This window comes from Callospermophilus lateralis, chromosome 11, assembly GCF_048772815.1.
Source record: "Callospermophilus lateralis isolate mCalLat2 chromosome 11, mCalLat2.hap1, whole genome shotgun sequence".
Classification (NCBI taxonomy): domain Eukaryota; kingdom Metazoa; phylum Chordata; class Mammalia; order Rodentia; family Sciuridae; genus Callospermophilus; species Callospermophilus lateralis.
Window position 1 is genome coordinate 44413557 of NC_135315.1, and position 13676 is coordinate 44427232.

At 49.2% G+C, this 13676-nt stretch overlaps 1 protein-coding gene across 1 annotated transcript in view; it reads left to right on the forward strand.

The window, feature by feature from the left end:
- The first annotated feature begins 12302 nt into the window (after positions 1 to 12302).
- The window catches only part of Rph3al (rabphilin 3A like (without C2 domains)), a 146265-nt gene continuing 144891 nt past the window's right edge, over positions 12303 to 13676 (forward strand). The window contains exon 1 of the mRNA XM_076870018.1: positions 12303 to 12341. The gene's annotated coding sequence lies outside the window, so the exon portion shown is untranslated. The remainder of the gene's footprint in view (positions 12342 to 13676) is intronic.

Genomic DNA, 13676 nt, shown 5'->3' on the forward strand with positions numbered 1-13676 from the left:
CACATGCCTATAATCCCAGCAGCTTGGAGGCTGAGGCAGGAGAATCACAAGTTCAAAGCCAGCCTCAGCAATTTAGCAATGCCCTAAGCAACTTTGCAAGACCTTGTCTCAAAATATAAAGGGCTGGGGATGTGGTTCAGTGGTTAAGCACCCCTGAGTTCCATCCCTGGTGCAAAAAAAGAAAAAAAAAATTCATGCACGGAGATGCATAGGAAAAGACACAGTGAGAAGATACCACCAAAAGCCAAAGAGACAAATCTCAATAGAAACCAACGTGTGTAACCCTTGACCTCAGACTGCCTGCCTTCACAACTGGAGTCAGTGACATTGTTATTTAAGCCACCAGGTCTGTGGGCTGTGGTGCAGCAGCCTAGAAAATGATACAGTTCTTTTTGTCCTCTACCTTCTCCAGTCCCCTCAACTCAGATCCATGGCTTGACTTTTCTCATTTCCTGTTTTCTACCATGTTATACCTGGCTTACCATATGACCTTCTGGTGTGTTTAGTCATCAGAGCAGAGAAATATAGCATAGAAACAGGGTGGAAGGGCCCAGAGATCTGTCATTTGCTGAAGGATTCATGGTCGATGTCACCGCCCTCCTACCCCATCTCTCATTTTTGGCATTTTTAAAACTCCTCTTTCGAGGCCTGGAGGACCATGCAGGAGCTGGGGGCTTCAGAAGAAGAACTTGACAGTGAAAATGCCAGGGGCCTAGGGAGTGTCTCCAATTTTCTCATCGTTTAAATAGTCATGATAATAGGAGTTTTACTTACACCCTGGGGTTGTTGAGAGGATTAAAATGTTCTTATTTGAAAAACATTTCGCCGTTTAGCGATGTCCCTGGTGCACATGTACAGCTGTAGTTTGCCTTGCTTTGTGTCAAGCCTCAGGACCGTATCCATTTCTTTACGCAGAATGGCCTGTGTGTGGACCAGTGAGGAGACATTCTCAACTCCTCAGTGATCCTCAGAGATGGCAGTTGTTGCTTGAAAATGCAAATTTTAAGTACACTTTGTGCAATTTGCCAGAGCCACTGATAGTGACAGGCGGTGTCAAGGCCAGGGCTTCAGCTCCCAGCACTATGATGTTTTCCTCAGGACCTCACCTTGCAAATGCCCTGAGCTGAGGACTCTTTCAGCCCCGCCCAGAGGCGGGTGCCTCCCACCCTGTATGTATGGGAGCGTTGAAATGATACCTGTCACAGTCCAGGTAGCCCGAGCAAACAACCCTGTCCCCAGGACCTTGGGCTTCACCTAGCCCCCCACAGCCTGGGTGTCAGAAAAGGAGGCTTGGCATATGGAACCCAGGAAAGTGGCACCATGGTGAGCAGAAGGGTCTGCAATGAATGGATTCCCTGCTCCTAGACCAGCAGAGGAGGCTGGTGCCTTTTCAGGGTAACCCTGGCGGAGCTAGGAGTCCGCTGGAACCATCAAGAGCCAGCCCTGCAGATAGCTTTGCTTGGTACCCTGGACCTACCACTTATTAACTCTGTGACCTTGAGTAAGTCATCTTATTTGTCCCAAGTCTTGCTTCTCTTACCCTGAAGTGGGAACAATAATAGTTTTGGTTTAGAAGGTGGCTTTGTGGAGTTGAAATGAGATGATGCACAGAAAATGATCGCACAGGGCCTAAAGAATCACACAAGTGCTCCTCATGTTGCTCCCTGGGCCATTTCTGCTCGTCTGTGCCATATTGCAAGTCCCAGGAAGCATGTCTGTCTGCACAGCCTCTGCCATGCGCCATATGTATTTATGAGGAAGCTGGGACTCCTCTTTGAATTTTGGTTGCCTTTAAAATGTTAATTGCTGTGTCTACCCGGCCACCCCCAGGCTGTTTCCTCAGCTATCCTGTGTTAGTTGGTGTTGATTTATGCTCCTGTTCTTATAGAAAGCCTCTCAGGAACTCTCACACCTGAGTAGGGGAAAGCTGAGTGGTGTCACGTGCTTTTTGTGCAACTAGATCTAGGCCTGGGAGGCTGCTGATTCCGAGCCAGAGAGGGAACTGCAAGGGTCCATCTTTCCAGCATAATTCCTAGAAAGTGTTAAAGCAAAGCAAATCTGGTCAGGCATGGTGGCTCTGCCCTAGAATCCCAGCTATTTGAGAGACTGTGGTAAGGGGATAGCAAGTTTGAGGCCAGCTTTGGCAATTTAGAGACCCTGCGTTGAACAGAACAGAATAGGTTGGGGATGTAGCTCAGTGGTAGAGAACTTGCCTAGCATGCTGTAGAGATCTTGAGTTGGATCACCAGCACGGACAGGGATGGGTGGAGAGGTGGACACTAATTAAAGGAATCAAGGCAGATTTTATTAACTGCTAATGCAGTGAGGAAAGAGATTTTCAGTATATAACTGAGCTCAGTTTTGATCTGTATGGAGGCGACCTGGCCTTTGAAAGGGAGACTGTCTGGGAGTGAGCAGAGTCAGGGAAATGAAAAATTACAGAGTGGGTGAGTGGTCAGTGTCCTCGTGATTAGGACCTCTGTTCTAATAACTGGCACTTACTCAAGTTAGACTCCTGCCCTCCCACTCAGGTTGGGAGACGGGGTTCTATGCTTCCTGACTGTATTTCAAAGAATTAGCTCTCAGGCCCTAGAGAAAGACAGTCCTGGCCTCTAGGGGACACAATGACATCTCAGAGGACAGAGAAAGAATCTAACATTTTTTTAAATTTAAGTTTTAAAAAAGGGAGGCCCAATATCTATTCCAGGTGTTTTTTGGTAGCCTTGAGCTTCTCCAGAAGGGAACTTAAAGAGACTGGGTCACCCCAGCAGCATGGCTTTAGGCTACTAGAAACCATGACAGATTTTTTTCTTTGTATATGGAGGAGGGAAGTGGATGAAATCTTTTGTGCTAAAGTTGCTGTTCTTCCCCTAGAACCCCCCCCCACCCGCCCCACACACCCAATCCTGCTACTGAGGATGGAAACCTGGGTGCTCTACAACTGAGCTACATTCCCCTTTTTATTTTTTATTTTGAGATAGGGTCCTGCTAAGTTGTCCAGGCTGGCCTCAAACTGGCAATCTCCTGCCTCAGGCTCCTGAAGACCTATTATTACAGAATTGCCATGGCACCCAGCAGGTTGGCAGTTCTTATAAGCCAAGGTTGAGACCTAGTCGAGAAAAGGGCTCAGGGCTCACCTAGCACATGCAAAAGGTGCTGGGTTCAATCCTCAGCACCACGTAAAAACAATAAAATAAAATAAAGGTATTGTGTCCAACTACAACTAAAAAAATAATAATAATAAGGCTTAGGGGCTGTAGATGTGGGTGCAGTGTTAGAATAGAATGCTTGCTAGCATGTGCAAGGCTCTGGATTCAGTCCCCAGCACAGGATAAAAAAAGGCAGGAGATGCTCAGGGCTCAGAAGATCCCAGCTGATGTTTGGTCCAAGAGAGTGTTTGTAAAGAGGAAAGGAGAAGCCAGTGAGGTTGCCCCTACTGAGATTGTTAGAGGCTCAAAAATGAGCAATATGTTTGTTCCAAGTGTTCTGCACCAGGCCAAAAAAGAACCAGGGAACATCGGATCCAGTTGGCACCAATAGAATCTTTTACATGGTAACCTGACTCTGGATTTCCAGTCTTCCTGCAGAGTTAACCTGACTGTACATCAGAACGCTTAGGAAAACTAATCAAAATGCAGATTGCAAGCCCCACCTCTGGATCTACTACCTGGGCCTGGGAATCTGCAAACCACAAGCCCTCACCAGGGATTCTGATCACAAATGATTCCCAGGCCACATTTGCAAAGCAGGTTTAAATGTCTCAAGTAAATATGCTTGGGGGTTAAACGTCTCAAGTAGATACTCGTGTGTGGCCAGAAGCTGTGGTGCACTAGGCACCCATGGTAATGAACACTTGCCCAAGGAGCTCTGACATCCCTGTGCCTGCTGGGACCCCTCAGGCTGCTCTTTGCTTTTCCAGGGATCACTTACCTCCAGGCTTCATTCTTGCATCCTCCAGAAATGCACCTCGGCCTGCAGGCCACTCTGAGCTTCCCAGTGTCCTGGGGGATTGAGACCCCCTCCTCACTGCGCATCTCCTTTCTGCAGCCTAGAGTCCAGGGCCTGTCATTGAAGCCAGGGTCCTAAGCCCTCAGGGAATAAACAGATGGGAACCTTTGATGGGTAGGGAGGTTTAACTTCCCTTGGCCTGCTTAGTATACTATGATAAAAAGCAAAGGGTAGCTCAGTGGTAGACAGAGCATGTGCTTAGCATGTGTGAGGTTCTAGGTTTTATTCCCAGCACTAAAAAAGAAAAAAAGAAAAAAAAAAAAAAACCTGGGTGTGCAGTGGTGTACATCCCAGCAGTTCGGGAGGCTGAGGCAGGAGGATCTCAAGTTCAAAGCCAGTCTTAGCAATTTAGCAAGGTCCTAAGCAAATCCATGAGACTCTATCTCTAAATAAAATACAAAAAAGGGCTGAGGATGTGGCTCTGTGGTTAAGTGCCCCTGAGTTCAATCTCTGGTACCAAAAAAAAAAAAAAAAAAAGTTAAAAGGTCCACTAGCAAAGAGCATACCCACATTATATGATTTTCCAATAAAAGTAATCACAGCTCCTCAGGGCAGAGAAATATACAAAATGAGCCTTAACTATCTTGTAATGACAGAAAGCAAGGTAGTAACTATATCTCCTCATCCTAAAAAAAACCCAAACCCCAACCCCACATTGATAGGGATAAGTCAAAGGTGCCTGGAGCCAACTGAAATCAAAATGACAGCAATGAATAAATAAATGAATGAAGTCGAATTGGATTATAACCCCCCAAAATAAGTAAATATAAAATAAATATCCATGAATGCAAATTAGACATAAATCAGTAATTGGATAAATTGATAAATGAGGAGGGACAGGCAAATCATGCAGTAGTTAATTCTGGAAGCCCCACCCTAGAGGAGGAAGGACACACTGCCCACTACTTCAGCGCAGTGAGGAAAGTCGGGGGAGAAAGCAACCTTGACATGGAGAAGCCTGACAAACACCACTTCTGCCCGGTGTGTAAGGTCACATTTGACAGTGAAGTCACATGGATAAAATGGACTCTTGATCTGATATGATAAAAAATGTTTCTTCTATTATCCTCCTTCCCAAACCCATAAGTCCAGTCTAATCATGGGAAAAACCACACAGATTCCCATAGAGGGGCATCCTACGCTTGACAAGGACTCCTCCGAACTGTCCAGGTCTTAGAAAAGGAGGAAGTCTGAGAAACCATCACAACCAAGAAGAGACTAAGGACACACTCAACTAACAGTAAGGTGGTATCTTAGATGGAATCCTGGAGCAGAAAAAGGGCATAGCCACAAAGGAAGGAGCTGTAATAACGTATCAATTCATCAATTGTAACAAGTGGCACCTTCCTAATATCTGCTCTGTTTGTGTTGTGTTTTGGTGGTACTGGGGATTGAACCCGGGGATGCTGTACCACTGAGTTACATTGACATCCCCTTTTATTTTTCACTTTGGAACAGGGTCTCATTAAGTTGCTAAGGCTGGCCTCCAGCTTGCCATCCTCTTGCCTCAGCCTCCTGAGCTGCTGAGGGATTACAGGCGTGCGCCATGGTGCCCGGCTAAGGTCTATTTTTTTTTAAAAGAAGAAAGAATGGCAAAGTGAGGGAGAAAAAGAGCAGTGGGAAGCTCCAACTGTGCTTCTGGGGTCTCAGGGAAGGAAGGTAAGGGTCAGTTCCCCTCCATGTCATCCACAACAGCTCCGTGGGAAACTAGAGTACTTGCCAAAATGTCCCCGGCGGCCTGTATCTCTGTTGCTCCAAACCAACCTGCCAAAGATGCATTTTGGGAGGCCAGGAAAGAGGGTTTCTGGGTTTCCATATGATAATGTGGCGATGGGTGCTAACCCATGTGGTCCTGGACTGGTGAGTACTCCCAGAGAATACCGGACCATCGCAACACACGGTCAGTTTATACCAATGTGTCCGCCCTGCTTTCCCTGCCCCTCCACCCTTCTGAAGAGGACCACCCAAGCCCAACTCCATTAGGGAATTAAAGAGCCCTCTGACTCCTCCTTGTATATCATTCCTTCAACCTGGCTTGCTCCCACAGAGTAGAAACTGAGGCCTCAAATCTGCCCCCAGGATGTTCTCACTACAAGAAGAACCTTGAGTGGGTAAGTCCTGTCCACACCGCCTGCTGCCCATCTTGCTGCGGGGTGGGATTGCTAGGGTTGTAGCGTGAATGAAGCTCCTCTAGAGCAAATTCTATATTGTTCATAAAGGCCTGTCTGCTTGTGTTATCGTTCATCTACTATGCCAGGGTCCTCAGAGACAGGTACTGTCCCTTCTTTTTTTTATGTTGTTAGTGGCTGGCACAGGCATGATCCATACAAAATACTCCAGAAACATTGCTGAATGATCAATTTTAGGCAGACTTCTTATCATCACAAGATAGTATCCAGAATCATCCACCGGAGACAAAACCATTCCAGCCCCAAACAGACACTTGAGGTGTGAGCCTTTGGGGTTAAAAATATATAAATGCATGGTTCTATCTGACTCTTCTGCCCCTTTTTGCAGTGCTGGGGATTGAACCCAGGGTCTTGCACGTGCCAGGTGAGCACTCTACCACTGAGCTATATCCCCAGCCCACCATCTGACTTGTATGATAAATAGAACTCAAATTTTACTCCTTTACTGTCCCATTGTGTGTGTGTGAAATATATCATAGGCAACATCCAGAAGGATCCGTGGTTTATTGGATCAAAAGCATGCGAAGTTCATTGAAGTAAAAGAGTGAGTTTGAGGCATAATCACTAATTTCTACCAGTCTGTCTTTGGGCCCATAAATGAGCACATCTACAACCTAAGGCATGAATATCTATGGTGTGGATTATGTATTACATAAATCAGTGGCACTTAAAAGCACAAAAAAACTCTATTATGAAGACACATTCCACATGCATATTCATAAAGTCTTCAGTTAGTGAGAGGTCCCACCTGTGGGAGTTATCTATGTAATCCAGTATCTATTTATCCTTGCCTCATAGATTCAATAGAAAAGAGGCGCCTACACACACACACACACACACACACACACACACACACACAGATAGACTGATTGCTGATTCTCTTCTTGATGGAGTGTCAGATTTCAAGGATCTGGACTGGAAACAATTGTCTCTCTAAACTCCACGTGGTTGGCAGGGCCCTTCTCTGGCCTCCTCTTCTACTCTCCCCCCTCACCCCCATTTGCCAAAGACCAACTTTTCAGTATTCTATCGCCAGCCTTCCCTGTCTTTGGACCTGCTGTTCCTTCTACCTTCCATGTCCTTCCCCGTGTGGCCCACCTGGCAAACTCCTACTCATCCTTCAAGTCTCTCCAAAGAGACCCCCTCTGCATCCTGCCCTGTGCTTTTGTGTCCTATTCATGGCACAGGGATAGGATAGCACAATGGTTAAGAATGGGCTCTGGAGTCCGAGAGCCCAGGCTAAAACCCTGATTCAGCCATTCCTTGTCTATATGACCTTGGGCAAATCACTAAGGTCATTATGTCTTCATTTCCATAGCAGTAAAATAGGGATAAACAAGGTCCTTCCTCCTGTGGCACCTGTGTGATCAGAACACAGCAGCCATCATCTCACAGTGAGCATGACATTGAACAAAAATTCCTGTATGTTTCTCTTCCTTCCTGTTCACTATGAGGGTCTGGAAAAGCCGGCATTTTACCACCTTCCTTGTGTCACGGGTCTCAGTGCCTGTCTGAGCCACATGCTTGCTGCCCTCTCAGGAATGCTGTGCCTTTTTGGTGGATTTGGGAAAGAACTAAATACCCAGACATCAGCTGGGGCTTCTGCAATTCTTGAAATCAGAGCAGGATCCATCTCTAACTTGAGGCTCAGGTTCTTGCCTTGGGACCCACTCCTGCTGTCTTGCACTCTTGAAACTCAACCTTTCTATGAGTTCTTCACCAAAATAAAAAAAAAAAAAGTGTCACAGAGAAAAGTAGACTTTACTGAAGATTTTCTCCACTGAGATCAAAACTGGTTTTCTATTCTACCAGTTTCTCAGGCTGCCCTAACAAATGATCCCAAGCTGGGTTTACACATAATAGGAGTATTCTGTCACCGCAAAAGTCTTCTGGCAACCAGAAGACTGAAATCAGGGCTGGGGCTGGGGCTCAGTAGCAGAGCGCTTACCTAGCAAGTGTGAGGCACTGGGTTTGATTCTCAGCACCATATATAAATAAATAAAATAAAGGTCCATCTAACAATTAAAAAAACCCACAAAGTTTGAAGTCAAGGTGTGAGCAGTGCAGGGTTCCCTCTGAAGACTCCTTCTTTTCTTCTTCCAGCTTGTGGGGGCTCCAGGTGTTCCTTGGCTTGTGGCTACATCACTTCAATGTCCGTCTCCGTTTTCACACTGCCTTCTATTCTGTCTCCCTTCCCTCCCTTCCTGTGCTGGGGATAGAACCTAGGACCTTGACCTACATTCCCAGCTCTCTATGTGTCTCTTATGAGGACATCAGTTATTTCCTTTAGGGCCCAATGGATATCCAGAATGTCTTATTGAGAGATCTTTAATTTAATGACCTATCACCAAAGACCCTTTTCCAAGAAGGTCACAGTCACAGGTTCTAGAGCTTAGAATGTGGATATATCTATTCAGGCCATCATTCAACCCACTACATCTGTAAATCCAAACTCCATCTTCTCTTCCAGCTCCACACCTCCCCGCTCCCTGCAGCACTGGGCTGGCAGTGGGGAGGGAGGCCTCTCTCCTCTTCCTCCCTCATCCTTCTGCTTCTATCTCTTCCGATTTGGGCACTCAGGGGTTTCTCCAGAGGCCCCTTTGTGATTGTGTGACACTCGCAGGCTGGCTCCCCACCCCCCACTCCCCTTATTTTGGTATGGGGGATTGAACTCACGGACACTTAACCACTGAACCACATCCCCAGCCCCACCCCTTTGAAAATATTTTTTTTAGTTTTAGATGGACACAATAAGTTTATTTTATTTTATTTATTTATATGTGGTGCTGAGGGTCACACCCAGTGCCTTGCAAGTGCTAGGCAAGAGCTCTACCACTGAGCCACAACCCCGGCTGCCCCAGCCCTTTTTATATTTTATTTAGAGACAGGGTCTCACTGAGTTGCTTAGAGCCTCGCTAAGTTGCTGAGGCTGGCTCTGAACACATCATCTGCCTGTCAGGCTGGCCTCTTGATCCTCTTTGAGCACTTGCCTCCAAAGGGACATCCCTCAGTCTCTGGCAGCTCAGTCCCCTTGGACCCAGGCTGCCTTTTTGGGGTGGGGCTCCTTCAAGGCTGCTTGACTCCAATTTTCTCTCACAGTTTCCTCTCAGTCTTTGGGCAAACCCCCTGGTGGAGCGATAGAAGCTTCCTGCCGCCCCCTGCTCTGTTCTACTGCTGCAAGCCTGGGGCAGCTGCTCCCCTTGCCCTTCCATAATCCTCTAGAAATAGGCAGCAGGCTGTGAGTGCATGGTTCCCACCACAGGGTGAGATGACAGGGGAGGGTGACCCCAGGGAATATTTGACAATGTCTGAAAACATTTTTTCTTTCTCTTTTTTTGGGGGGAGGGGTTTAAACTCAGGGGGCTCCATCACTGAGCTACATCCCCAGCTCTTTTTAGGTTTTGTTTCAAGACAGGGTCTGGCTAGGTTGCCCAGGCTGGCTTCAAATTTGTGATCTTCCTGCCTCAGCTTCCAGAGTCTACAGGGGACTACAGGTATGTGCCACCCTGCTGGGCTGGAGACACTTTTTATTGTCTCAACTGAAGGGGGGGCATGTACTATTACTGTTTAGTGAGCAGAGAGACCAGTGATGTCACTAAACCTCCCACAATACAGGGGAAGGCCCCTGCAATAAAAGATGACTCAGTTCAAAATGTCAACAGTGCTGTGGTTGAGTGACCCTGCTCTAGCTCTGTAGCTGCTGCCAGACTCCAGGAGACCAAGTTAACACCACTGCCCCCCGCCCCCCCCCCCGATTTCTTCTCTTACTATACTCTGCTCCTAGAGCTATGGAGGGGTAAGAGTTCAGTTAACATTCTGCAGCGGGCAGCTGGGCATGGTAGTTCATGCCTGTAATCCCAGCAACTTGGGAGGCAAGAGGATCTCGAGTTCAAAGCCAGCCTCAGCAACTTAGTGAGGTCCTTAGCAATTCAGCAAGACTCTGTCTCTAATAAAATATAAAAAAGTGCTGGGGACGTGGCTCAGTGGTTAAGTGCCCCTGGGTCAATCCCTGATACCACAAATAAACAAATAAATAAGTAAACAACAACAACAAAATATTCTGCAGCAGGGATGCCCACCTTGCAGGCATCCTCAATTTCTTGGCAGGTCTTCTGGGCAGGGTAGTGTCGAAGGAGGAAGCATGGGTGGAGTTAGGGACAAGCATGTCTTCACATAACCCCTGGTTACACCCTGGGAGCTCCCTCCCACGGAACTCCATCTACTGCTTTTAGCAAGGAAGGGATGAGGGTCCAAGGACCAGGCAGGTCTCTTCCTAGGAAGTCTTAGCAAGGTTCCTTATCACCTGCCCATCTGAGCTGGAGTCTCATTCTCCAGTAGGAAATTCTAAGACAACAGAATTGTCCCACCCAATGCCCACTGAGGTTCATTTATTTGTTTGCTCCCCTCTCTGGCCTGTAAACTCCTTGGAGGCAGAAGCATGTCCAAGTCTTTAGAGTGAGAGACTGTGCAGTTTGGTGGCTGGCCCAGGGTGGTGTGTAGGTGTGCGCACATATGCATGTGGAAGTGTGGGTTCCCTCAGCAGTGAGCCCCAAGTGAGTGAGAATGAGGTCAACTCACAGTGGGGGAGAAGAAAAGGAAAGAGCTTCTGGAGTTAGCTGGGAGGCCAAGTTGGCTTTCACACACACAGGAGATGCCCCCAGGGCATAGTCAGATAAAGGCTGTTTTGTTACCGTCAGGGAACACCTGGGGAAAGAAGGGTTTAGGGAAACTCATGAGTCCCCAGTCTGGCCAGAGCACATAGCAGAGGAGCAAGGCAAAGCTTTCTTAGTGCAGGAGTAAAAGCCTTAGCTTTTAACAGCTCCAAAGGAGCACAGCTGTGGGCAGGGGAGGTGCTGCAGGAGTGTGTCTTTTCCTGTGGTCAATGGTCCAAAGAGAGGCCCTGTTACTCCATAGACTGTGAGTGCTCTGTCACAGGTTGTGCCCTGTGCAAATAGTGGTTCAATGAACTGCTGGAGGGAGAGGTTGTGGGTGGGTAGGTAGTCCTTGCACCCTCAAGATTTGGGGGTTAGTGAGGTGATGAAGGTGGTAATGATGATATTAATCATTCCTGAGGGGATTGAGCCTTTATAGTGACCCAGGCCTTGTGTTAGGGGCTTCTCCTACAAGTTCTCATTCGAACCTCAAAGTAGGATTATTATCTCCATTTTGCCTATGAAAAACCTGAGGTTTGGGCTGCACTAATATACAGCCATTAGCCACACTTGGCAATTTAAATTTGAGTAAAAGTAAATGAAATTAAAAATTCAGTGCCTCATAGCTACTGGTCAGTGGCCAACACATCTAACAACCTTTCTATAATGCAGAAAGTCCAAGGGACAATGCTGGTTCAACAGATTTGCTCTACTGTCTGAGAGCACATTTCTCATGGGGAAGATCTGGAACCCAAATGGTCATCATGAACCAGGTCCTGGTGGAGGTTGCTGGGTGAATCTAGTAACCAGGACTCGCAGATTTGGTTTTCACTGATTTCTCAGAAGCTATTTCATAAAAGCATTTGATATTGTCATTTCCCACGTAAAGAATGGAGAGTTAACAGGGCTTGATACTACTCTCACCCTACCTGGATACCAAACCAGTCATGGAGGCTTAAAACGGGTGGAAATGGAGTTCATAGCATAGTAGTTTTGACCCAGTGGAGCCAAGATAAAGCTGAGGAGGACTTTAGCTTTTTGTGGTTCCTCCCTTTAGGGACTGCAGCAAGTTGCCTCTGCCCCACATCAATGGATCACTCCTTCATTCAGCAAAGAGATGTTGAGCTCCAGCAAGTGCCAGGCACTGTTCCAGGTCGCAGAAACCACAGCTGCCTTTCTTTTGTCTCCTGAGGTTGTTAGAATGGGTAATTTCTATAAATATAGGTCAGATTTGGATTTAGGGACTTGAAGCTGCTCAGAGGAAAGACAGTGCTATTAGTTACCCATTAATAAGAAGGAACCCTCAAGACCCGTTCTGGGTGGACCACAGCCATCCAGAGGGGCCCTTGTCTACCAGGTGACCGGCAGCAACAGGTACCAGGTCGCAGAGGGGCGGAGCGGGGCGGGGCGGGGTAGGGCGCGCGCCCAGTACCCGTTGCCGCCGCCAGAGGGCAGCCAGGGAGCGCGCCGAGCGGCTGGGCCGAGCCCCCAGGTAAGTGTGGCGAAAGTGGGGCCGACCCCCTTTGGGGTCCCAGCCTCTGATCTCCTGGGAGTGCGTTGGGCTTCGCTGCGGGGGCCGAAGGGGGGCGCGCAGGGAGGTGCCCGAGGAGCGGCTGGGACCTGGGAGTTCTGTAGGTGGGGTGGGGGCAAGCCTAGGGGCCGGCGGGGCGCGGGCAGGGCCGGGAGCCCAGCTGCCCTTCCCGGCCGCACCCGCCGATGGCCTTGCCCGAGTCTGGGGCTGCACCTGAGTTGCCCGGGACAGCCCTTGGGCCAGGCCTTCTGCACACTTGGCTTGTGCATTCTCCCGCAACCTGGCCGGGGTCCTTGGTGGAGCAGATCGTGCGCCCCCAGCTCAGGGCGGCGGGCGAGGCGGGGGTGACCGAATGGGGGAGGGCGCAGAGGACTGCGGACACCAGGCGGCGCTAGGGTGAGCGCTGCCGGAGAGCGAGTCAACAAGTGCTGTGTTTACCCAGCGCCGGGCCGGCGCGCACGTGCGGCGGGAGGGGCCTCGGGGTGGCCGCGGCGGCCTGCGGGAACCTGCGTGGGGATGGCACGCCCTCGCCCATCTGCACTTGGCCTGGTACAGGGTGGCGATGGATCGAACTCTCCAGATGATTGGCGTAGGGCTCCTTGGCGGTTCTGGGCGCTGGACTTTGCTGCCGCCCGTGATGAGGTGGTTAAGAGTGGGGTTCCGAGGGCCTATTGGCACCCAGGGGTGTGTGAGTGCGCGATGGAAGTGTTTCCTCCCTGGTGAGGCACGATCCCGCCGTGCGCCCTGCCCACCTCTTTCATCCCGACAGCCGTACCCCTAGCTTGTTTTCCACTCCAGAAACCTATTCCCAACAATCAGGCAGAGGTTGGGGGGAAGTGTTTCAGGCCATGCTCAGGCGACGGCCCTGGGTTCGCAGTGAGACCAGGCCACCTGAGCAGTGGTGCAGAAGTCTCCTTCCTTGGACTGCAGAGAGCGCTCTGTTGGGAGGCCCGGGATTCTAGACTCCTGCCTGTCTGCTCACATGCGGGAGAGGCCTGATTATCTACGTGGGTGGTCTGTCACACTCCAGGGGTTGCCTTGGGGAGAGGTATGTGCTGAAGGTGGAAACCTGTCCTCATGGAGATTAAAGCTAGGGTGTTCAGGTGAACAGTGTGTCACCCTCCATCAGCGCAGCAAGGAACCTGTGATCCTCCTTGCAGTCTCAGGGGAGGAGGAGTGAAGAGATATCCCTGGAGACCCTGGTGAGAGCAGCGGACCTGCCAGCACTGCAGTCCAGGCTCTGCCCCGCCCCGCCCCCACACCTGGAGCGAGTGCACCCTCACCTGGGCCTCCCAG